The following is a 26905-nucleotide window of genomic DNA, read 5'->3' as shown; positions in this document are numbered from 1 at the left end:
GAAGAGGGCACGACAAAACCTATTCCCCCTCAGGAGATTTGGCATGGGTCCTCAGATCCTCAAAAGGTTCTACAGCTGTGCCATCGAGAGCATCCTGACTGGTTGCATCACTGCCTGGTACGGAAACTGCTCGGCCTCCGACTGCAAGGCACTACAGAGGGTAGTGCTCTACAGAGGGTAGTGCTCTACAGAGGGTAGTGCTCTACAGAGGGTAGTGCTCTACAGAGGGTAGCGCTCTACAGAGGGTAATGCTCTACAGAGGGGTAGTGCTCTACAGAGGGTAGTGCTCTACAGAGGGGTAGTGCTCTACAGAGGGTAGTGCTCTACAGAGGGTAGTGCTCTACAGAGGGTAGTGCGTACGTTCCAGTACATCACCGGGGTCAAGCTTCCTGCCATCCAGGACCTCTATACCAGGAAGGCCCTAAAAATTGTCAGAGACTCCAGCCACCCTAGCCATTGACTGTTCTCTCTGCTACCGCACAGCAAGCGGTACCGGAGCGCCAAGTCTAGGTCCAAGAGGCTTCTAAACAGCTTCTACCCCCAAGCCATAAGACTCCTGACCAGCTAATCAAATGGCTACCCAGACTATTTGCATTGCCCCCCCCCCCCCTTTGCTGCTGCTACTTTCTGATATTATCTATGCATAGACACTTTAATAACTCTACCTACATGTACATAATTACCTCAATTACCTCGACACCGGTGCCGGTACCTCCTGTATATAGCCCCGCTAATGTTATTTACTGCTGATTTTTAATTATTTGTTATTCTTATCTCTTACTTTTTTAGGGATTTTCTTAAAACTGCATTGTTGTTTAAGGGCTTGTAAGTAAGCATTTCACTGTAAGGTTGTATTCGGTGCATGTGAATACCTGTTGTATTCGGTGCATGTGAATACCTGTTGTATTCGGTGCATGTGAATACCTGTTGTATTCGGTGCATGTGAATACCTGTTATATTCGGTGCATGTGAATACCTGTTGTATTCGGTGCATGTGAATACCTGTTGTATTTGGCGCATGTGAGAAATACAATTTGATTTGATACACGCTATACACACATGTACACATGGATTTTGTGTTATATTTATGTGGTAGTAGAGTAGAGGCCTGAAAGCACAAACTTAATATGTTATGATATCTGTTATGAATGTATTGTAATGTTTTTAAAATGTATAATTGTCTTAATTTTGTTGGACCCCAGGAAGAGTAGCTGCTGCCTTGGCATAATAAACACATAAACACAAAAGTACAAATACCGGCATTTCAGCTATAACACCACTAGAGGTCAGTAAAGCTCTATGAAGTTGTTCAACCTTTAGTTTTTTGTGTGCTAGTAACTATAACTTAGACTGGTTGTCAGCCAACATTCCTCTCCTTTAGAGGTTCTTCGGTACATGACCTCATTACTGATTCATGTGTTGGTTTTTTATGACCATGTTTTTCTTTCTGCTTGCATTTTGTATTTATATTTTGAGGTGTGTATTTTTTGTAAATTATGTAATTCAGAGCTCATCTGTAAAAGAGACCTTGGCCTTGGTATGACTCCCTGATAAAATAAAGGTTAAATAAATCAAATAAATGACATGGTGTTTGTTCTACAAGGAGTGTAATATTAGCTAAAAATACTGGGAACCAGGTAACTATAACTCACCACAAGAATAGACTCAGGAAAGTCTCATCATGTCAAATAATGAGGCACTATAGGAAATGACACTGTATACACTCACATGTTTATCTTTATTGTTGTTATCTAAGTAAAATGAACGTATTGTGCGTTTCAATGGGCAAAAAGCGTGTCGTCCATGATGTGTAACAGAAGCTGAGAATGATGCTTGACTGATAGATACATGGTTGGCCATAAACTAAGTTGCGCACATATACCGTCCACGTCGGCTAGATGCTAGACAAGCTGGATGTATTTATACAGTAAACGGATTGGAGGTCAGCGAGAGAAAGGGAAAAGAGATCACTTCAAAATCAGCCAAACGGTGAATCGAAGACTATCATATAGATAACGTCCCAATATTGATAAAATCACCGGTCTGCAGCAACCGAGTCAACGAGGTAAGAAACGAGACGTGCATTATTTTCATTTGATTGCATTTCACCAGCCAGCTATTTTGAGTCATCAATGCTAAACGTGAGCTAGCGGATTTGAGCATTGTTTGAAAACACTAAATCATCCAGCTAGCTAGCTAATTATTGTATCGCTTGACAGATTACAAAAGTATATAACGTTAACTAATGATTTACAAACGCATGCCAGGATCCGTAACGTTTAGAATGTGATCCACTTGAGCCCAAAGAGTGGAGTCTGGAGAGAAAGCGTTGAGAGAATTGACACAGGTTTAGCAAGTCTGTTAGTAACACATGTTTAGCTAACCAGACAGCCCCATGGATGTCTCGCCTCAATGAACATCTGGCTGCATCGGAGATTGGGCCCAGCTGAGATCAGATGTTGACCCCCTACAGGCCCTTCAATATGCATGACTGTCTCCCCTCCTCCACCGTCCAACCCCCACTAAACAGCTCAGTACAGCCAGCTAGTCTACAATCCCACTGCAGTAATACCCATGGCATGATACACATACAGATAATAATACAGTAATAGAGTTGTGTTACTAAGACGTTTATCATCACTTCGTCTAGTTTGCTCTGTGCCTTTTCACTGACCAGATCACACATGATTTGGATCGTCCATCTGTAGATGGTTTACAGATGGTCAATACTATCAACAAACTATCTGTTGATAAGCAACTGCTTGCGAAGGTTAGGTTTACAATAAGGGTTAGGTCTAGGTTTAGGATAAGGGTTAAGTTCAGGGTTAGGGCTAGGTTTAGGATAAGGGTTAGGTTTACAATAAGGGTTAGGGTTAGGATAAGGGTTAAGTTCAGGGTTAGGATAAAGGTTAGGGTTAGGTTTAGAATAAGGGTTAGGGTTAGGTTTAGGATAAGGGTTAGGTTTAGGATAAAGGTTAAGTTCAGGGCTAGGATAAAGGTTAGGGTTAGGTTTAGGATAAGGGTTAGGGCTAGGTTTAGGATAAGGGTTAGGGCTAGGTTTAGGATAAGGGTTAGGTTTAGAATAAGGGTTAAGTTCAGGGTTAGGATAAGGGTTAGGGCTAGGTTTAGGATAAGGGTTAAGTTCAGGGTTAGGATAAGGGTTAAGTTCAGGGTTAGGATAAGGGTTAGGGCTAGGTTTAGGATAAGGGTAGGGCTAGGTTTAGGATAAGGGTTAAGTTCAGGGTTAGGATAAGGGTTAAGTTCAGGGCTAGGATAAAGGTTAGGGCTAGGTTTAGGATAAGGGTTAAGTTCAGGGTTAGGATAAGGGTTAAGTTCAGGGATAGGATAAGGGTTACTGTTAGGCTTAGTAGATAGTTAGTTTAAATGTTACTGATAGTCTCTAGAGCATATACAGATGGACGATCCAAAGAAAGGGTTACCAAAGACCAATTAGTGGGGAAATATCATAATTGGTTTGCCTGTGTGAACGCAGCCATAGAGATACAGTCAATCAACTGGAAGGAGCTAGTTGAGGAACAGGATGTGCCACTGGCTATTTGCATAGCCAACACCAACTCTTTATCATGTTGACAGATTCAGATCTGTAGTAGAGACAAATCACCACAGACACTGTAGACTAACAATAGACATTCTGTGTACATCACATGTACATCCACACTGGTGGATCCTTGTTAGGTGATGATGACTAATGTTATAGTGATGTATTTGGGGTAGCCTAGTAGTACATTGGTAGCCTGGTCCCAGATCTGTTGTCTCCTTCTATAGCCTGGTCTCAGATCTGTTGTCTCCTTCTATAGCCTGGTCCCAGATCTGTTATCTCCTCCTATAGCCTGGTCCCAGATCTGTTGTCTCCTTCTATAGCCTGGTCCCAGATCTGTTGTCTCTTTCTATAGCCTGGTCCCAGATCTGTTGTCTCCTTCTATAGCCTAGTCCCAGATCTGTTATCTCCTCCTATAGCCTGGTCCCAGATCTGTTGTCTCCTTCTATAGCCTGGTCCCAGATCTGTTGTCTCCTCCTATAACCTGGTCCCAGATCTATTGTATCCTCCTATAGCCTGGTCCCAGATCTGTTGTCTCCTTCTATAGCCTGGTCCCAGATCTATTGTATCCTCCTATAGCCTGGTCCCAGATCTGTTGTCTCCTTCTATAGCCTGGTCCCAGATCTGTTGTCTCCTTCTATAGCCTGGTCCCAGATCTGTTGTCTCCTTCTATAGCCTGGTCCCAGATCTGTTGTCTCCTTCTATAGCCTGGTCCCAGATCTGTTGTCTCCTTCTATAGCCTGGTCCCAGATCTGTTGTATCCTTCTATAGCCTGGTCTCAGATCTGTTTGTGCCTTTGTCCACTTCATTGTTCATGTTTGGCATAAATGAGTGACAAGGAGCACATTGTTAAGATAGTTCAACATGAAATGTAATGCAGTCTTCAATGTCATCTGTTATTCATTAAAAAGGACACAGTAACTTTTTTCATATTATTTTGGGTGTAGGCTAGTGAGTCTATCTAGCTGCTCATAACTATATAATAATATATACCATGTAGAGGAGGCCTGATGTGGAGGAGGCCTGATGTGGAGGAGGCCTGATGGGCAGGAGGCCTGATGTGGAGGAGGCCTGATGGGCAGGAGGCCTGATGGGCAGGAGGCCTGATGTGGAGGAGGCCTGATGTGGAGGAGGCCTGATGTGGAGGAGGCCTGATGTGGAGGATGCTTTTATCTAAAGTGACTTACAGTTGTACGTGCATACATTTACATATGGGTGGTCCTGGGAATCGCATTCACTACTAGAGGTCGACTGATTAATTAGGGCCGATTTCAAGTTTTCATATCATTCGCTAATCTGCATTTTTGGATGCTGATTACATTGCAATCCACGAGGAGACTGCATGGCAGGCTGACCACCTGTTATGCGAGTGCAGACAGCAAGGAGCCATGCTAAGTTGCTAGCTAGCATTAAACTTATCTTATAAAAAAACAATCAATCTTAACATAATCACTAGTTAACTACACATGGTTGATGATATTACTAGTTTAACTAGCTTGTCCTGTATTGCACATAATCAATGCGGTGCCTGAAAATGTGTCACTTCTCTTGCGTTCAGTGCGGGCAGAGTCAGGGTATATGCAGCAGTTTGGGACGCCTGGCTCGTTGAGAACTGTGTGAAGACCATTTCTTCCTAACAAAGACCGTAATTCATTTTCCAGAATTTTACATAATTATTACATAACATTGAAGGTTGTGCAATGTAACAGCAATATTTAGATTTAGGGTTGCCGTGCGTTTGATAAAATACGGAACGGTTCCGTATTTCACTGAAAGAAAAAACGTTTTGTTTTTGAAATCCTAGTTTCCGTATTTTACCATATTAATGACCTAAGGCTCGTATTTCTGTGTGTTTATTATAATTAAGTCTATGATTTGATAGAGCAGTCTGACTGAGCGATGGTAGGCAGCAGCAGGCTCGTAAGCATTCATTCAAACAGCACTTTCCTGCGTTTGCCAGCAACTTTTCGTTGTGCTTGAAGCACAGCACTGTTTATGACTTCAAGCCTATCAACTCCTGAGATTAGGCTGGCAATACTATAGTGCCTCTAAGAACATCCAATAGTCAAAGGTATATGAAATACAAATGGTATAGAGAGAAATAGTCCTATAATTCCTATAACCTCAACCTAAAACTTCTTACCTGGGAATATTGAAGACTCATGTTAAAAGGAACCACCAGCTTTCATATGTTCCCATGTTCTGAGCAAGGAACTTAAACGTTAGCTTTTTTACATGGCACATATTGCACTTTTACTTTCTTCTCCAACACTTTGTTTTGCATTATTTAAACCAAATTGAACATGTTTCATTATTTATTTGAGACTAAATTGATTGTATTTATGTATTATATTAAGTTAAAATAAAAGTGTTCATTGTTAATTCAGTATTGTTGTAATTGTCATTATTACAACAAAAAAATATATATATATATATTTGTAATAATAATTTGTATATATATTTATATATATATATATAAATCAGCCGATTAATCGGTACCGGCTTTTTTTGGTTCTCCAATAATCGGTCGACCTCTACCCACCACCCTGGCGTTACAAGCTCCATGCTGTTGTCTGTGAGTGACAACACTACAGTTAATTGATTGAATCTAGAGAATGTAGGGCCTGTCTAGTATCTTCAGCCTCATGCCAGACCTCTCCCTTCAATCCTTTGTGCTTCTTCTCTCAACCATGTCTGTCTCTGTTCCTACATGATAAGGGTTTTTCATTTGATGGCACTAGCTTCCTGTAACCTCCTTTCCACTATTGTGTGTGTGTGTGTGTGTGTGTGTGTGTGTGTGTGTGTGTGTGTGTGTGTGTGTGTGTGTGTGTGTGTGTGTGTGTGTGTGTGTGTGTGTGTGTGTGTGTGTGTGTGTGTGTGTGTGTGTGTGTGTTAGTCACGATAAGGGTTCCCCCTATGATGGGTACATTGTACCTACAGTGTCTCTACACTGTCTCCTCTAGGTCTACAGACCTCTCTGCCCAGTGTACCAGTGTCTCTACACTGTCTCCTCTAGGTCTACAGACCTCTCTGCCCAGTGTACCAGTGTCTCTACACTGTCTCCTCTAGGTCTACAGACCTCTCTGCCCAGTGTACCAGTGTCTCTACACTGTCTCCTCTAGGTCTACAGACCTCTCTGCCCAGTGTACCAGTGTCTCTACACTGTCTCCTCTAGGTCTACAGACCTCTCTGCCCAGTGTACCAGTGTCTCTACACTGTCTCCTCTAGGTCTACAGACCTCTCTGCCCAGTGTACCAGTGTCTCTACACTGTCTCCTCTAGGTCTACAGACCTCTCTGCCCAGTGTACCAGTGTCTCTACACTGTCTCCTCTAGGTCTACAGACCTCTCTGCCCAGTGTACCAGTGTCTCTACACTGTCTCCTCTAGGTCTACAGACCTCTCTGCCCAGTGTACCAACAGTGTACCATTACATGTTCATTTGAGTCTGTCAGACTGTGTGTGGATGTGCATTGGTCCATTGTAGTTGGAGTGGAAGCTCCTTCCTGTCAGGGTTTATTCTGCACCACACAGCTGTGTTGGTTTGGGCTGCTGTATAACACCACAGTCTCTCTTCTCCCACAGACGGTTGGCCCTGGTCTGAACCACTCATCTACTGGAACCGTCATGGTGTGAGGAGACGGGGGACTTCAGTCACGTCCCTCAGTTCAATGTGTACGACTGTCTGTCTGATGAAAATCTGTTGGATGAGTGAAGGCTACTGAGTGGGACTGACTGTTTTACCCATGTCTGGCTAGCTGTCTGTCTTTCTGGCTGGTTGGATGTCTTTCTGGCTGTCTTTCTGTCTTTCTTTCTGGCTGTCTGTCTTTCTGTCTGTCCAGCTCTCACAGTCAGTAGTGTTTGATAATTCTGTCTGTCTTTCAGTAGCTAGAGAAGCCAAGGCACTCGTACTAGACTGTTGACAGTGGTCTACTGTATTCTGGCTAACCCATTGACTGACTCTCAGCAGACTCTATCAATGAGCAGCAAGTTGCTGTCTTGTAAGTCTATAATACATCTATTATCATCCACATTGACCAAACTAAGGCAGTTTGTCATTTTGCTGTAGACCATGTTGTGTGTGTTGTCTTGAAGAGACCAGTAACTATAGAGGGGATGGCTGACAACGTCATGAGAACGATGTTCGTCTCGTCGAGGGGCAGAAGTCTGTTTTGTTACGATCCTGGACGGTCAGATAGCAACAAGGACCAGAAGCTGCCATGTAGGGAATCCTAGGTTACTCATTTAGTCTCATTGTGTCTTGTTCTTGATACCATGTCTTGTTTTCAGGGGTTTTGACTCATGTCATGTCAATGCTAATATGGATAAAATTAGCTAGCTAGCTAACCAACAACTGTAACGACGCATTTAAGAGACAAGTGCTCATTGTGCAAATGTATTTATGTTTTCAATAAAGAATTGAAGAGGATATATAGTTTCCATGTTGTGAACAATCCTTTGATTCTCAGCCAAGCCCGCTGGTTGTGCTCCACGGTTGAGCTCGTATGGTTTTCGTTGCTCAACAACCCACCCGTCAATGGCCTTGTCATCTTTTTCTACATTCACTTTTAGTCACTTGGCCTTAAATCAGTAACACAGAGACAGAAATGTTGTTATCAAAATGTAGCCTCTTCATTTGATATGAATAAACTGGATTCATTTCAGATGTAGCCTAGAGTTTTATACTGTGGCTGTAAACAACAGCAGTAGCTTTTGTTTTATGTTTCTACATTTGTATTGAAGAGCACATAAAGAACATGTACCATACATACACAACATACCTTTGCTGTCTTTAGGGGCGGCAGGTAGTCTAGTGGTTAGAGTGTTGGGCCAGTAACCGAAAGGTTGCTAGATCGAGCTGACAAGGTAAAAATCTGTCTTTCTGCCCCTGAACAAGGCAGTTAACCCACTGTTCCCCTGAACAAGGCAGTTAACCCACTGTTCCCCTGAACAAGGCAGTTAACCCACTGTTCCCCTGAACAAGGCAGTTAACCCACTGTTACCCTGAACAAGGCAGTTAACCCACTGTACCCCCGAACAAGGCAGTTAACCCACTGTTCCCCTGAACAAGGCAGTTAAACCACTGTTCCCCTGAACAAGGCAGTTAACCCACTGTTCCCCTGAACAAGGCAGTTAACCCACTGTTCCCCTGAACAAGGCAGTTAACCCAGTGTTCCCCTGAACAAGGCAGTTAACCACTGTTCCCCTGAAAGGAGTTACGCCTTCCCTGAACAAGGCAGTTAACCCACTGTTCCCCTGAACAAGGCAGTTAACCCAGTTTCCCCTGAACAAGGCAGTTAACCCACTGTTCCCCTGAACAAGGCAGTTAACCCACTGGTTCCCCTGAACAAGGCAGTTAACCCACTGTTCCCTGAACAAGGCAGTTAACCCACTGTTCCCCTGAACAAGGCAGTTAACCCACTGTTCCCCTGAACAAGGCAGTTAACCCACTGTTCCCCTGAACAAGGCAGTTAACCACTGTTCCCCTGAACAAGGCAGTTAACCCACTGTTCCCCTGAACAAGGCAGTTAACCCACTGTTCCCCTGAACAAGGCAGTTAACCCACTGTTCCCCTGAACAAGGCATTAACCCACTGTTCCCTGAGCAAGGCAGTTAACCCACTGTTCCCCTGAACAAGGCAGTTAACCCACTGTTCCCCGGACAAGGCAGTTAACCCACTGTTCCCCTGAACAAACGCAGTTAACCCACTGTTCCCCTGAACAAGGCAGTTAACCCACTGTTCCCCTGACAAGCAGTTAACCCCTGTTCCCCTGAACAAGGCAGTTAACCCACTGTTCCCCTGAACAAGGCAGTTAACCCACTGTTCCCTTGAACAAGGCAGTTAACCCACTGTTCCCTTGAACCAGGCAGTTAACCCACTGTTTCCCCTGAACAAGGCAGTTAACCCACTGTTCCCCTGAACAAGGCAGTTAACCCACTGTTCCCCCTGAACAAGGCAGTTAACCCACTGTTCCCTGAACAAGGCAGTTAACCCACTGTTCCCCTGAACAAGGCAGTTAAACCCACTGTTCCCCTGAACAAGGCAGTTAACCCACTGTTCCCCTGAACAAGGCAGTTAACCCACTGTTCCCCTGAACAAGGCAGTTAACCCACTGTTCCCTGAACAAGGCAGTTAACCCACTGTTCCCCTGAACAAGGCAGTTAACCCACTGTTCCCCTGAACAAGGCAGTTAACCCACTGTTCCCCTGAACAAGGCAGTTAACCCACTGTTCCCCTGAACAAGGCAGTTAACCCACTGTTCCCCTGAACAAGGCAGTTAACCCACTGTTCCCTTGAACAAGGCAGTTAACCCACTGTTCCCCTGAACAGGCAAGTTAAACCACTGTTCCCCTGAACAAGGCAGTTAACCCACTGTTCCCCTTGAAACAGGCAGTTAACCAGGTAAACCACTGTTCCCCTGAACAGGCAGTTAACCCCACTGTTCCCCTGAACAAGGGCAGTTAACCCACTGTTCCCTTGAAACAAGGCAGTTAACCCGCTGTTCCCCCTGCACAAGGGCAGTAACCCACTGTTCCCTGAACAAGGCAGTTAAACCACTGTTCCCCTGAACCAAGGCATTATACCCCACTGGTCCCCTGAAACATAGGCGGTGAACCCACTGTTCCCCTGAAACAAGGCAGTTAACCCACTGTTCCCCTGAACAAGGCAGTTAACCCACTGTCCCCTCGAAACAAGGCAGTTAACCCATCCTGTTCCCCTGAACAAGGCAGTTAACCACACTGTCTCCCTGAACAAGGGCAGTTAACCCACTGTTCCCTGCTGAACAAGGCAGTTAACCCACTGTTTCCCTTGAACAGGGCAGTTACCCTCACTGTTCCCTTGAAACAAGGCAGTTAACCCACGTTCCCTTGAACAAGGCAGTTAACCCACTGTTCCCCTGACAAGGCAGTTAACCCACTGTTCCCCTGAACAAGGCAGTTAACCCACTGTTCCCCTTGAACAAGGCAGTTAACCCAGTGTTCCCTTGAACAGGGCAGTTAACCCATGTGTTCCCTGAACAAGGCAGTTAACCCACTGTTCCCCTGAACAAGGCAGTTAACCCACTGTTCCCCTGAACAAGGCAGTTAACCCACTGTTCCCTTGAACAAGGCAGTTAACCCACTGTTCCCCTGAACAAGGCAGTTAACCCACTGTTCCTCTGAACAAGGCAGTTAACCCACTGTTCCCTTGAACAAGGCAGTTAACCCACTGTTCCCCTGAACAAGGCAGTTAACCCACTGTTCCCCTGACAAGGCAGTAACCCACTGTTCCCCTGAACAAGGCAGTTAACCCACTGTTCCCCTGAACAAGGCAGTTAACCCACTGTTCCCCTGAACAAGGCAGTTAACCCACTGTTCCCCTGAACAAGGCAGTTAACCCACTGTTCCCCTGAACAAGGCAGTTAACCCACTGTTCCCCTGAACAAGGCAGTTAACCCACTGTTCCCCTGAACAAGGCAGTTAACCCACTGTTCCCTGAACAAGGCAGTTAACCCACTGTTCCCTTGAACAAGGCAGTTAACCCACTGTTCCCTTGAACAAGGCAGTTAACCCACTGTTCCCTTGAACAAGGCAGTTAACCCACTGTTCCCCTGAACAAGGCAGTTAACCCACTGTGTTCCCTGAACAAGGCAGTTAACCCAGTGTTCCCTTGAACAAGGCAGTTAACCCACTGTTCCCTTGAACAAGGCAGTTAACCCACTGTTCCCCTGAACAAGGCAGTTAACCCACTGTTCCCCTGAACAAGGCAGTTAACCCACTGTTCCCCTGAACAAGGCAGTTAACCCACTGTTCCTCTGAACAAGGCAGTTAACCCACTGTTCCCTTGAACAAGGCAGTTAACCCACTGTTCCCCTGAACAAGGCAGTTAACCCACTGTTCCCCTGAACAAGGCAGTTAACCCACTGTTCCCCTGAACAAGGCAGTTAACCCACTGTTCCCCTGAACAAGGCAGTTAACCCAGTGTTCCCCTGAACAAGGCAGTTAACCCACTGTTCCCCAGTAGGCCGTCATTGTAAATAAGAATTTGTTCTTAGCTGACTAGTTAAATAAATAAAACAAAGGGGCAGAATTACATTCATGTTAAGGGAACATTTTGGCTGTATAGAGCACATCTTTAAAGAGTCTGAATAAGAATACAATTTGGATAAAGCCACAGATAAACAACATAAACAAAAATAAACCCCAGAAATAACAGAAGTATGATATGTCAGGAAGTCTGACCAGACACCATACCTCTGCTGTCTATGTTGCAAGGTTGATGTAATTCTCTCCACGTCAGCAGGTTCCCTCTATAGACCTAACCACATATTTTTATTTAACTAGGCAAGTCAGCTAAGAACAAATTCTTATTTACAATGATGGCCTACCCCGGCCAAACCCTCCCCTAACCCGGACGAAGTCGGACCAATTGTGCGCCGCCCGATCAGGGCCAGTTGTGATACAGCCTGGGATCGAACCAGAGTCTGTAGTGACCCCTCTAGCACTGAGATGCAGTGCCTTAGACCGCTGAGCCACTCGGGAGGGTGCATGTTCATTTGAGGGTGCATGTTCATTTGAGGGTGCATGTTCATTTGAGGGTGCATGTTCATTTGAGGGTGCGTGTTCATTTGAGGGTGCGTGTTCATTTGAGGGTGCGTGTTCATTTGAGGGTGCGTGTTCATTTGAGGGTGCGTGTTCATTTGAGGGTGCGTGTTCATTTGAGGGTGCATGTTCATTTGAGGGTGCATGTTCATTTGAGGGTGCATGTTTATTTTTCCAGCATTCTGTTACACATTTCCTTGCTTCTGCTAATAGATAATCTATCAATTTAAATGGAGAGGATTGGAGTGTATCCACAGGAACATTACCTAGGAGATGACATGTCTGGTTGATCAATAATACCCAGGAGGAGATGACATGTCTGGTTGATCAATAATACCCAGGAGGAGATGACATGTCCGGTTGATCAATAATACCCAGGAGGAGATGACATGTCTGGTTGATCAATAATACCCAGGAGGAGATGACATGTCTGGTTGATCAATAATACCCAGGAGGAGATGACATGTCTGGTTGATCAATAATACCCAGGAGGAGATGACATGTCTGGTTGATCAATAATACCCAGGAGGAGATGACATGTCTGGTTGATCAATAATACCCAGGAGGAGATGACATGTCTGGTTGAACAATAATACCCAGGAGGAGATGACATGTCTGGTTGATCAATAATACCCAGGAGGAGATGACATGTCTGGTTGAACAATAATACCTGTGATGTCCTGAATAACATGGAGAATTTCCCACCAAAAATACTGGATTTTCAGACCGTACCAAAGTATATGTGATAAATGTGTGATAAATATGTGATAAAGTACCTATTTGTCCACACTGCCTTCAACACGTAGGGGATATTCCTTTTTTCATTTAATGAAGTTTATCAGAGCTCATAAAAAAATATAGTACTTTGAATTGAAAGTCCCTTGTTTGGTTCCATATAGGGGCTTTATACAGTGTTTTCCATATATTCCCCCAGCTGTCCTCTGATAGCTGCACCTGTCATTCAACCTGCCATGCCTTCCTTACATTATCTAAACACAATATTTGCATGTTAAGGATATTGTGATAAACATTTGAAACGGTTCCAATGTTTTCCTCTTGGTAAAGTAATTCAATCATCTCGTCAATAGGAGTAATCGGCTCAGTCATTTTTTGTTACAATCCATTTTTTATTTATTTATATAATGTTTTTATTCACAATGAATGAAAGATTACATCCCCTTTTTGTCCCCCCCCCCTCCCAGAATGCCTCCAAACCCATTTACAAGGAAAGGCAAAGTCATTGTGTATATCAGAAAATAAACGGTGCTACATATCAGAAAACAAACGGTGCTACATATCAGAAAACAAACGGTGCTACATATCAGAAAATAAACGGTGCTACATATCAGAAAATAAACGGTGCTACATATCAGAAAACAAACGGTGCTACATATCAGAAAACAAACGGTGCTACATATCAGAAAATAAACGGTGCTACATATCAGAAAATAAACGGTGCTACATATCAGAAAACAAACGGTGCTACATATCAGAAAATAAACAGTGCTACATATCAGAAAACAAACGGTGCTACATATCAGAAAATAAACGGTGCTACATATCAGAAAACAAAACAAAAGTATACAACAATGTTACTTCAATACAAGTCAAAATATATCAGCCTGACTATTTCAGGTGAATAGGTGTTTTCAAAAGGGCATCCAGACCCGATCCGGGTGATAGAATTGGAAAGGTTGGGCTTTGAGTGCGAATAAACTGTCGGATTTGGAAATACCTAAATAAACTTGAATGGGGTAGATGAAATTTGATTGCGATGTCTTCATCGCAAAGGTGCCATCTATATAAAGGTCAGTAAACTTAGTAAGGCCATTCCTCTGCCACAGCCTGAAAGCTGAATCTAGTTTGGCTGGAGGTGAGAGGGGATTATTACATATAGGACCTTGAATAGAGAAATAACAGAATTTGAAATGTTGACGGAATTGAGTCCAAATGTTAAAGTATTGACAACAATTGGATTGGATGTGTGGCGCGAAGCTGAAAGAGGGAGATTGGCAGTGACTAAGAATAACAAAGAGGAGGAGAAACAGCAGAAGGCTTCTGTTTGACACCAGTCAGTTTCTGGGGTGTGAAGCCAGTAAATTATCTTTTGTCTATTCGCTGCCCAGTAATAATACATCAAGTTAGGAAGGGCTAGTCCTCTGTGGGTTCTCTCTCTCTGGAGGAATGCTTTACGGATTCTTGAATTCCCACCTCCCATAGAAAAAAAGATAGAAACTTATCCACTGAAGTGAAAAAAGACTTTGGTAAAAAAAGAGGGAGACATTGGAACAAGTGCAGAAATCTGGGCAACACATTCATCTGGATACAGTTCACTTTACCAGCTAAAGTAAAATGGAGAATACTCCCCTGATTAACACACTTAAACTGGACTTTCAGAGATGGAGTAAAGTTCTCATCATGGAGGGAGGACAAGGTATGGGTGATGTTGATCCCTACATATTTAAAGCCAAACTTGGACATACGAAATGGAATAGTATCCCGTGGAAATTATAATGCTAATTCATTAATAGGAAAGCATTCACTTTTTGAGAAATTCAATTTATAGCCCGAAAACACACCAAACCTACGCAGTAGGTCCACTACCTCTGGGACACACGCTTCGGGGTCGGAGATATATAAAAGCAAGTCATCTGCATACAAGGAAACGTTGTGTTCCAGTCCCCATCTGTAGATACCATGTATTGAGGGTGTGGCCTTTAGCTTAATAGAAAGGGGTTCTATCGCCAGGGCAAATAACAGAGGTGACATTGGACATCCCTGGCGGGGGGCCATTGATAATGGGAAATACTGTGAACAAAGTTTGTTTGTAAGTACTGATGCCTGAGTACAACAGTCGGACCCAGGAAATTAAGTTTGCACTATAGCCAAATATTCCCATTCTACCCTGTCGAATGCCTTCTCCTCATCTAAAGAGAGAACCACTTCAGGAACGTCCGACGGCGCAGGAGGGTGTATGACATTAAGCAGACGTTGAATATTACAAAAGGAGTGACGGCCCTTAATAAACCCTGTCTGGTCCGTCGATATGATGTCTGCTATAGTGGATTCTATTCGAGAGGCAAGCAATTTCGCTAATATTTTTACATCTGCATTTAAAAGTGAGATTGGTCTGTATGAGCCACACTCAGATGCATCTTTGCCGGGTTTTAACAAAAGTGTGATCGACGCCTGTGTCAGGGTTTGGGGTAAAACACCCTGATCCAGGGCATTTTCAAACATTTCAAGCAGGAGTGGGGCCAATTTGGCAGAAAACTTATTGTAGAATTCGATTGGGTAGCCATCTGAGCCAGGGGATTTGTGTTGCTGTAATTGAATGAATAATCTCCTCTAACTGTAAAGGTTGGTCAGTTTCCTCTCTCTTCTCTGTACTAGTGGTCGGAGTTTCAAATCAAAACCAAATCAAATTTATTTATATAGCCCTTCGTATATCAGCTGAAATCTCAAAGAGCTGTACAGAAACCCAGCCTAAAACCCCAAACAGCAAGCAATGCATGTGAAAGAAGCACGGTGGCTAGGAAAAACTCCCTAGGAAAAACTCCCTAGAAAGGCCAAAAACCTAGGAAGAAACCTAGAGAGGAACCAGGCTATGAGGGGTGGCCAGTCCTCTTCTGGCTGTGCCGGGTGGATATTATAACAGAACATGGTCAAGATGTTAAAATGTTCATAAATGACCAGCATGGTCAAATAATAATAATCATTGTAGTTGTCGAGGGTGCAACAAGCACGTCCGGTGAACAGGTCAGGGTTCCGTAGCCGCAGGCAGAACAGTTGAAACTGGAGCAGCAGCATGGCCAGGTGGACTGGGGACAGCAAGGAGTCATCATGCCAGGTAGTCCCGAGGCATGGTCCTAGGGCTCAGGTCCTCCGAGAGAAAGAGAGAAAGAGAGAATTAGAGAGAGCATATTTAAATTCACACAGGACACCGGATAAGACAAGAGAATACTCCAGATGTAACAGACTGACCCTAGCCCCCCGGCACATAAACTACTGCAGCATAAATACAATTTCCACATTGTCAAGAAAATCATTCAGAATTGAATTGTCTTCAGGTGATTCTGACGTGTAAATACAATGTTTTGAAGGTTGTATTGATATCAGTAACAATGAATTGCCTTACTTGAAGGTACATATACAAATTTGTTTGGGATATAATGAATTCCTCCTGAATTCCTTGAAATTCTATATATGTTTTGCCTTTGAACAGTTGAGACTACAAAGCACTCTGTCTTCCCATCCCCCTAGTCCATAGTAGCAGGAAGAAAGGCTGGGTTGGGGAATAATAGGCCAGTGTCTACACATGTCATTATTCAGTTTATATTGGTGTTGAACCTCTCTCCATGTCTTCAATGTGAGAGTAATAATTGAGTTTAGTTTAATCCTGTGAATAGAAATCTGATCTACTATAAAGAAAAGACAATGTAAAGGGAAATCACAATATTGACTCTCAGTTTCAAGCCATGACAAATCCTTCGGTTGTTGAATCCATGATGCTATGTGATGAAGTTGCGCCGCTCTGTAATGTGATTTAAGGTTAGGGAGGCCAAGCCCACCCAATTCTTTCAACAGATGACGTTTTTTTATAGCCTTCTTATTTTGGCATAAAATTGTGCCTGTTGCTGCATTTAGGCGAGTAAAGGTTGTAGCAGGAATGTTAACAGGAAGCATTGAAAACAGATAGAGCAGTCTTGGTAAGACATACATTTTGACTGAAGCACCCCGACCTGCTAGACATATAGGGAGGGGCATCTGGATCGTCAGGGATTTTACTAATCACAGGGGGGAGATCAAAGCATATAGTTTCCTGTAGTCTGACGTCATTTTAACATCTTGTTTTATTCTTTTGGAGCTAAGACACAAGAAGAAACTGATCTTTTGTTTTCAAATCAGACCAAAGTGGATGTCAACCAAACCCAATCCTCCTGTCTGAACTGCGACAGCATGTGACTAGTGAATGAGAATAAGGAGATCTTTGTTGATAACGGGGCCTGACCGACTCCATAAAGAGAGATCTTTGTTGATAAAGGGGCCTGACCGACTCCATAAAGAGAGATCTTTGTTGATAACGGGGCCTGACCGACTCCATAAAGAGAGATCTTTGTTGATAACGGGGCCTGACCGACTCCATAAAGAGAGATCTTTGTTGATAACGGGGCCTGACCGACTCCATAAAGAGAGATCTTTGTTGATAACGGGGCCTGACCGACTCCATAAAGAGAGATCTTTGTTGATAACGGGGCCTGACCGACTCCATAAAGAGAGATCTTTGGGATGATGGGAATTTTCTACACATGCCAAGGCTTTCAAATGTAGGCCACTCACATGATTTAGGCGTGTGTGTGTCTGTGTGTGTCACAATACTCCTTCCTCGTTTAGTTTTCCATATCTCTTCAATTATATCTCCTCCATTCACATTTGTGAGGAAGTCCTGTACTATCTCCCTGTTGAGCTCCCGTCCCTACCATGACAACAATCACAAGTTGTTAGCCTGCTACACTGTCTCCAAGGTCACTTTACTCCACTGTCTCCAAGGTCACTTTACTCCACTGTCTCCAAGGTCACTTTACTCCACTGTCTCCAAGGTCACTTTACTCCACTGTCTCCAAGGTCACTTTACTCCACTGTCTCCAAGGTCACTTTGGATCATTTACATTTTAGTCATTTAGCAGACGCTCTTATCCAGAGCGACTTACAGTAGTGAATGCATACATTTCATAAATTTTTTCCCGAACTGGTCCCCTGTGGGAATCGAACCCACAACCCTGGCGTTGCAAACACCATGCTCTACCAACTGAGCCACACGGGACCGTGGATCAGCGTGTTATTTTCACCATGTGGTCTACGATGGCACCCAGAGAGCCATTTTAAAGCAGCATAGCCTCGTTCCAGACAGACACCAGGAATAGTCTTGGCCTGTATCCGAAATAGCACCTTATTCCCTATACAGTGCACTATTTTTGACCAGAGCGCTGTTCAAAACTGGGCCCTGGTCAAAAGTAGTGCACTGTATAGGCAACAGGGTACCATTGGAGACACAGCCATAGGCCTACGGTAGGCTCTGCTCCAGGGAACAGCCACTTGCATAACCTGCAGCTCAAGACCTATTTATTGTTGTAGAGTTGCACTGGGTCAGAGGCTTATTGAGGCTTCTTCCATTCAATCCACAGAGATCTTCCCTACTCAGATGTAAAGGGAGGTTAATACACGGTGCTGTGGCTGAGGTTAATACACGGTGCTGTGGCTGAGGTTAATACACGGTGCTGTGGCTGAGGTTAATACACGGTGCTGTGGCTGAGGTTAATACACGGTGCTGTGGCTGAGGTTAATAGGTTAATACACGGTGCTGTGGCTGAGGTTAATACACGGTGCTGTGGCTGAGGTTAATACACGGTGCTGTGGCTGAGGTTAATAAACGGTGCTGTGGCTGAGGTTAATACACGGTGCTGTGGCTGAGGTTAATACACGGTGCTGTGGCTGAGGTAATACACGGTGCTGTGGCTGAGGTTAATACACGGTGCTGTGGCTGAGGTTAATAAACGGTTGCTGTGGCTGAGGTTAATACACGGTGCTGTGGCTGAGGTTAATACACGGTGCTGTGGCTGAGGTTATAACACGGTGCTGTGGCTGAGGTTAATACACGGTGCTGTGGCTGAGGTTAATACACGGTGCTGTGGCTGAGGTTAATACACGGTGCTGTGGCTGAGGTTAATACACGGTGCTGTGGCTGAGGTTAATACACGGTGCTGTGGCTGAGGTTAATACACGGTGCTGTGGCTGAGGTTAATACACGGTGCTGTGGCTGAGGTTAATACACGGTGCTGTGGCTGAGGTTAATACACGGTGCTGTGGCTGAGGTTAATAAACGGTGCTGTGGCTGAGGTTAATACACGGTGCTGTGGCTGAGGTTAATACACGGTGCTGTGGCTGAGGTTAATAAAAGGTGCTGTGGCTGAGGTTAATACACGGTGCTGTGGCTGAGGTTAATACACGGTGCTGTGGCTGAGGTTAATACACGGTGCTGTGGCTGAGGTTAATACACGGTGCTGTGGCTGAGGTTAATACACGGTGCTGTGGCTGAGGTTAATACACGGTGCTGTGGCTGAGGTTAATACACGGTGCTGTGGCTGAGGTTAATACACGGTGCTGTGGCTGAGGTTAATACACGGTGCTGTGGCTGAGGTTAATAAACGGTGCTGTGGCTGAGGTTAATACACGGTGCTGTGGCTGAGGTTAATACACGGTGCTGTGGCTGAGGTTAATACACGGTGCTGTGGCTGAGGTTAATACACGGTGCTGTGGCTGAGGTTAATACCGGTGCTGTGGCTGAGGTTAATAAACGGTGCTGTGGCTGAGGTTAATACACGGTGCTGTGGCTGAGGTTAATACACGGTGCTGTGGCTGAGGTTAATACACGGTGCTGTGGCTAATAAACGGTGCTGTGGCTAAGGTGTAGGCTTACACGGAACTTTCTCTCTCAACAGAATTTTGTTTACCCTCGTGTGTGTGTGTGTGTGTGTGTGTGTGTGTGTGTGTGTGTGTGTGTGTGTGTGTGTGTGTGTGTGTGTGTGTGTGTGTGGGTAGCAGCATAACACCAGTCTCTCCAGCCCCCTATGTTAAGGACCAAGCTTGTTAGACGCCATGTCTAAAGGATGAATGGTCTTTCTATGCAGAGGACATCATCAGTGTAGCGCTCCAACCCTGTGTGTTGCAGAGGACATCATCAATGTAGCGCTCCAACCCTGTGTGTTGCAGAGGACATCATCAATGTAGCGTGATGTCTTCTGATGTACGCTAGCAGTGACGCAGGCAAGCAGTGACGCAGGCTAGCAGTGACGCAGGCTAGCAGTGACGCAGGCTAGCAGTGACGCAGGCTAGCAGTGACGCAGGCTAGCAGTGACGCAGGCTAGCAGTGACACAGGCCCACATCCTTCCATAGTCAGAGCTCTGTCTAACTATGCCCCAACGTGTGTGTGTGTGTGTGTGTGTGTGTGTGTGTGTGTTACTGCAACAGTGGCCTGAGGCTGCAGGGGAAGCTCGCTGCTCTGGACTGTGCTGACCACTCTGTCTCCACGTTCCATGTTCCAGAATGCTGCCGTTGGCGAGGACAATCTCATCTTTACTGTTAAGGCGAGGCTGCAAGTTCTACCAACAAAATATAATCTAGCACTCTGGTACCCTGCAAACCTTGACCCATTCTGTATTCTAATGTAATGGAGTCCATTGCCCATGTTGTGAATGGCTGCTGTTCATACCACGATTTGTACATTGCTAGACATGACCGCCTTGTTGACCTGATAGCCAGCGAGGTGAGACAAGTGGTCTCACCAACAGCAAACATGCAGAAACATGAATCAGTTATCGAACCCCATTGCCCTTCATGGTTGTGAGGTCTGCAGTCCACTCACCAACCAAGAATTCACAAAATGGGACAAAGACCCAATTGACACTCTGCATGCAGAATTCAGCAAAAATATACTTTGTGTACAACGCAAAACCCCAAACAATGCAGAGAGGAATTAGGCCGATACCCGCTAATTATCAACATCCAGAAAAGAGACGTTACATTCTACAACCACCTAAAAGGAAGCGATTCCCAAACCTTCCATAACAAAGCCATCACCTACAGAGAGATGAACCTGGAGAAGAACCCCCTAAGCAAGCTGGTCCTGGGGCTCTGTTCACAAACACAAACACACCCCACAGAGCCCCAAGACAGCAGCACAATTAGACCCAACCAAATCATGAGTAAACAAAAAGATAATTATTTGACACAATGGAAAGAATTAACAAAAAAGCTGAGCAAACTACAATGCTATTTGGCCCTAAACAGAGAGTACACAGTGGCAGAATACCTGACCACTGTGACTGACCCAAACTTAAGGAATGCTTTGACTATGTACAGACTCAGTGAGTATAGTCTTGCTATTGAGAAAAGCCACCATAGGCAGACCTGGCTCTCAAGAGAAGACAGGCTATGTGCCCACTGCCCACAAAATGAGTTGGAAACTGAGCTACACTTCCTAACCTCCTGCCAAATGTATGACCATATTAGAGACACATATTTCCCTCAGATTACACAGACCCACAAAGAATTTGAAAACAAATCAAGCATTGATAAACTCTCATATCTGTTAGGCGGAATACTGCAGTGTGCAAAAAAGATTTGTGGCCTGTTGCCATGAGAAAAGGGAAACCAGTGAAGAACAAACACCATTGTAAATACAACCCATATTTATGCTTATTTATTTTCCCTTTCATACTTCAACTATTGGCACATTGTTACAACACTGTACATTGTCAATAATATAACATTTGAAATGTCTATATTCTTACATTTTTGTAAGTGTAATGTTCACTAATGTTTCCCTTGTTTATTTCCCTTTTGTTTATTATCTATTTCACTTGCTTTGGCAATGCAAACATATGTTCCCCATGCCAATAAAGCACTTTGAATTGAATTGACAAGTAGAGAGAAAGAGCGACAGAGAGATTAGTAGAGAGAGAGACTGACAGAGAGAGACAGGCCATGTTCCCAACCAGAGGAGAGATAGAAACAGGAAGTGACACCACAGCTAGCTGGTCTTTTATTTAGCCTGCGACATAACCATGTGTGCATGGGAGTGTGTAGTCGAGCAGAGAGGAAATGAGCAGTAACCACACACTGCTGACTATGCAGGGCACTGCAGGGCTCTACTTCAACCTTCTCATAGCAGCTCATCACATTATTCAGTCAGTCTGTTGGTCTGCAGTCGACTTCAGCTTTCATCTATACATTTCTGTTTGGTGTGCTCTCTACTCAAAACATTACCCTAGTAATAAACCCTCTCTGCTGGGCCATGCTACAGAGATAGGGAAACACCCTAGATGACTAGGGAAACATCCTAGATGACTAGGGAAACATCCTAGATGACTAGGGAAACGTCCTAGATGACTAGGGAAACATCCTAGATGACTAGGGAAACATCCTAGATGACTAGGGAAACATCTTAGATGAATAGGGAAACATTCTAGATTAATAGGGAAACATCCTAGATGACTAGGGAAACATCCTAGATGAATAGGGAAACATCCTAGATGACTAGGGAAACATCCTAGATGAATAGGGAAACATCTTAGATGAATAGGGAAACATCCTAGATTAATAGGGAAACATCCTAGATGACTAGGGAAACATCTTAGATGAATAGGGAAACATCCTAGATGAATAGGGAAACATCATAGATGACTAGGGAAACATCCTAGATGAATAGGGAAACATCTTAGATGAATAGGGAAACATCCTAGATTAATAGGGAAACATCCTAGATGACTAGGGAAACATCCTAGATTAATAGGGAAACATCCTAGATGAATAGGGAAACATCCTAGATTAATAGGGAAACATCCTAGATGACTAGGGAAACATTCTAGATTAATAGGGAAACATCCTAGATGACTATGGAAACGTCCTAGATGACTATGGAAACATCCTAGATGACTATGGAAACATCCTAGATGACTAGGGAAACATTCTAGATTAATAGGGAAACATCCTAGATGAATAGGGAAACATCCTAGATGACTAGGGAAACGTCCTAGATGACTAGGGAAACACCCTAGATGACTAGGGAAACATCCTAGATGACTAGGGAAACATGCTATATTAATAGGGAAACATCCTAGATGACTAGGGAAACATCCTAGATGACTAGGGAAACATGCTAGATGACTAGGGAAACATGCTAGATGACTAGGGAAACATCCTAGATGACTAGGGAAACATCCTAGATGACTAGGGAAACATCCTAGATGACTAGGGAAACGTCCTAGATGACTAGGGAAAATAGGGAAACATCCTAGATGACTAGGGAAACATCCTAGATGACTAGGGAAACGTCCTAGATGACTAGGGAAACGTCCTAGATGACTAGGGAAACATCCTAGATGACTAGGGAAACATCCTAGATGACTAGGGAAACATCCTAGATGACTAGGGAAACGTCCTAGATGACTAGGGAAACATCCTAGATGACTAGGGAAACACCCTAGATGACTAGGGAAACATCCTAGATGACTAGGGAAACATCCTAGATGACTAGGGAAACGTCCTAGATGACTAGGGAAACATCCTAGATGACTAGGGAAACATCCTAGATGACTAGGGAAACATCCCAAGCCCAGATGAGGAACCGCCATGAGTTAAATCTAATAGCTTGTTTTTGCAGATTTTCAGATTGCTAAAACCCATATTATTGGTGTCACTAGTAGTGTTGTCTGTCCTCGGGTCATTGTAAAAAGCCCTTACCCTGCCCTGTAAACAGTGTTGGTAACCTGTGTAAACAGTGTGGTTGAGTGCTTGTGGTGGCATGCAGTGTTATGTAAAGTAGCCTGGAGAAATAGCTTTAAGCCTGGGGAGGAGGGAGGGAGAAGAAGACAAGCCTGGCCACAGAGGGAAAGAGGGGACGTAAAAAACACCCCACTTCGCTCAAAGTGATTTTCGTAGTAACCTTAACCTAATTCTCGTAACCTGCTACGTTCATTCTTCTAAACTGTCTGCGTAAATTCTCTTAATTAACTTGCTACAAAAACTGTACTTTTGGTGGTAGCTGTGTGGGAGTGTTTTTAGGCCGTCCCAGGGAAAGAGAGAGGATGAGGGATGAAGAGAGGGAGGGAAGATGAGTAGTACGATTCAATCTTACTCCTGTATTGACGCTTTGCCTGTTTGATGGTTCATCGGAGGGCATAGCGGGATTTCTTATAAGCGTCCAGGTTAGTGTCCCTCTCCTTGAAAGCAGCAACTCTACCTTTTAGCTCAGTGCGGATGTTGCCTGTAATCCATGGCTTCTGGTTGGGGTATGTACGTACAGTCACTGTGGGGACGGCGCCATCAATGCACTTATTGGTGAAGCCGGTGACTTGGTATACTCCTCAGTGCCATCGGATGAATCCCGGAACATATTCCAGTCTGTGCTAGTAAAACAGTCCTGTAGCGTAGCATCCGCGTCATCTGACCAGTTCCGTATTGAGCGAGTCACTGGTACTTCCTGCTTTAGTTTTTGCTTGTAAGCAGGAATCAGGAGGATATAATTATGGTCAGATTTGCCAAATGGAGGGCGAGGGAGAGCTTTGTATGCATCTCTGTGTGTGGAGTAAAGGTGGTCTAGAGTTTTTTTCCCTCTAGTTGCACATTTAACATGCTGATAGAAATGAGTCAAAACAGATTTCAGTTTTACCTAAGTTTAAGTTGTTGGTTTGAAAACATGCTCTAACAGTGTCTAGACTGTACTATATGTATTGTGATTCAATACTGAGATTTTTATTGTGATTCCATGTTCCAAACATATTGCTCACTAAACAGTGCATTCGAAAAGTATTCAGACCCCTTCACTTTTTCCACATTTTGTTACGTTACAGCCTTATTTTAAAATGTATGATTATTTATTTTAAATGTCATCATCAATCTACATAAAATACCCCATAATAACAAAGAAAAAACAGGTTTTGAGAAAATGTTCCAATTTATTAAAAGTACAAAAACAGAAATACCTACACATTGGCCTCCATAATTCTTAAATGGAAGAAGTGTGGAACCACCAAGACTCTTCCTAGAGTTGGCCACCCAGCCAAACTGAGCAATCGGCAGGAGAAGGGCCTTGGTCAGGGAGGTGACCAAGAACCTGATGGTCACTCTGACAGAGCTCCAGAGTTCCTCTGAGGAGATGGGAGAACCTTCCAGAAGGACAACCATCTCTGCAGCACTCCACCAATCAGGCCTTTATGGTAGAGTGGTCAGACGGAAGCCACTCCTCAGTAAAAGGCACATGACATCCCGCTTGGAGTTTGCCAAAAGGCTCCTAAAAGACTCTCAGACCATGAGAAACAAGATTCTCTGGTCTGATGAAACCAAGATTGAACTCTTTGACCTGAATGCCAAGTGTCAGGTCTGCAGGAAACCTGGCACAATCCTTACGGTGAAGCATGGTGGTGGCAGCATCTTGCTGTAGGGATGTTTTTCAGCGGCAGGGACTGAGAGACTAGTCTGGATCGAGGGAAAGACGAACGGAGCAAAGAACATGGAAATGTGTTTACTCACTATTTTTAAAAAGAAGATGGAGAACAAGCTATGAAGGAAAAATATTGGAGTTTTGGTGCAGGTTCAGGCAACTAGCGCAGAAATAATATAATGTCATATTGTCAAAACGATACCATAAGATATATCGTCAAAAATAAAACCCCTATATGTAACCATTTATTTTCCCCCAATAACGTGTGTGTGTGTGTGTGTGTGTGTGTGTGTGTGTGTGTGTGTGTGTGTGTGTGTGTGTGTGTGTGTGTTCAGGGTTATTTCTGCAGTATTGATGAAGAGGGACATTGGGGACAGCAGAGAACCTGAATAAGTGAACGAATAGTATCTCTCTTCCTCTCGTCTCTCTTTATCTACCTCATTTCATCACGACTAACAATGTCAGTCAGCGGGACACCTGAGATATCTACCAGCCCTCCACCACCTCCACCCCAGCCCCTCTCTACCTTCCATCATGGGTGTCAGGAGGCCTAGGCTATCTTTATGTCACTTAGAGAGTGTCCTGTTGGTCTTCCATCATGGGTGTCAGGAGGCCTAGGCTATCTTTATGTCACTTAGAGAGTGTCCTGTTGGTCTTCCATCATGGGTGTCAGGAGGCCTAGGCTATCTTTATGTCACTTAGAGAGTGTCCTGTTGGTCTTCTATCATTGTGGTCAGCAGGCCAAGGCTATCTTTATGTCACTTAGAGAGTGTCCTGTTGGTATTCCATCATGGGTGTCAGGAAGCCTAGGCTATCTTTATGTCACTTAGAGAGTGTCCTGTTGGTCTTCCATCATGGGTGTCAGGAGGCCTAGGCTATCTTTATGTCACTTAGAGAGTGTCCTGTTGGTCTTCCATCATGGGTGTCAGCAGGCCTAGGCTATCTTTATGTCACTTAGAGAGTGTCCTGTTGGTCTTCCATCATGGGTGTCAGGAGGCCTAGGCTATCTTTATGTCACTTAGAGAGTGTCCTGTTGGTCTTCCATCATGGGTGTCAGGAGGCCTAGGCTATCTTTATGTCACTTAGAGAGTGTCCTGTTGGTCTTCCATCATGGGTGTCAGGAGGCCTAGGCTATCTTTATGTCACTTAGAGAGTGTCCTGTTGGTCTTCTATCATTGTGGTCAGCAGGCCAAGGCTATCTTTATGTCACTTAGAGAGTGTCCTGTTGGTATTCCATCATGGGTGTCAGGAAGCCTAGGCTATCTTTATGTCACTTAGAGAGTGTCCTGTTGGTCTTCCATCATGGGTGTCAGGAGGCCTAGGCTATCTTTATGTCACTTAGAGAGTGTCCTGTTGGTCTTCCATCATGGGTGTCAGCAGGCCTAGGCTATCTTTATGTCACTTAGAGAGTGTCCTGTTGGTCTTCCATCATGGGTGTCAGGAGGCCTAGGCTATCTTTATGTCACTTAGAGAGTGTCCTGTTGGTCTTCCATCATGGGTGTCAGGAGGCCTAGGCTATCTTTATGTCACTTAGAGAGTGTCCTGTTGGTCTTCCATCATGGGTGTCAGGAGGCCTAGGCTATCTTTATGTCACTTAGAGAGTGTCCTGTTGGTCTTCCATCATGGGTGTCAGGAGGCCTAGGCTATCTTTATGTCACTTAGAGAGTGTCCTGTTGGTCTTCCATCATGGGTGTCAGCAGGCCTAGGCTATCTTTATGTCACTTAGAGAGTGTCCTGTTGGTCTTCCATCATGGGTGTCAGCAGG

General features: G+C 44.3%; 1 protein-coding gene across 23 annotated transcripts in view; it reads left to right on the top strand.

The window, feature by feature from the left end:
• Positions 1–1841: 1841 nt before the first annotated feature.
• The window catches only part of LOC115188401 (putative homeodomain transcription factor 2), a 112977-nt gene continuing 87913 nt past the window's right edge, over positions 1842–26905 (top strand). For 15 of the 23 annotated variants that reach the window (XM_029747239.1, XM_029747233.1, XM_029747219.1 and 12 more), the window contains exon 1: positions 1843–2065. The gene's annotated coding sequence lies outside the window, so the exon portion shown is untranslated. Of the gene's footprint in view, positions 2066–20168; positions 20285–26905 lie in introns of all 23 variants that reach the window. The other 8 variants (XM_029747241.1, XM_029747232.1, XM_029747237.1 and 5 more) reach the window with 4 other exon arrangements.

The sequence above is a fragment of the Salmo trutta genome, unplaced genomic scaffold, assembly GCF_901001165.1.
Source record: "Salmo trutta unplaced genomic scaffold, fSalTru1.1, whole genome shotgun sequence".
Classification (NCBI taxonomy): domain Eukaryota; kingdom Metazoa; phylum Chordata; class Actinopteri; order Salmoniformes; family Salmonidae; genus Salmo; species Salmo trutta.
The sequence above is the reverse complement of the archived record's forward strand: the minus strand, read 5'-3'. Positions and strand labels throughout refer to the sequence as shown.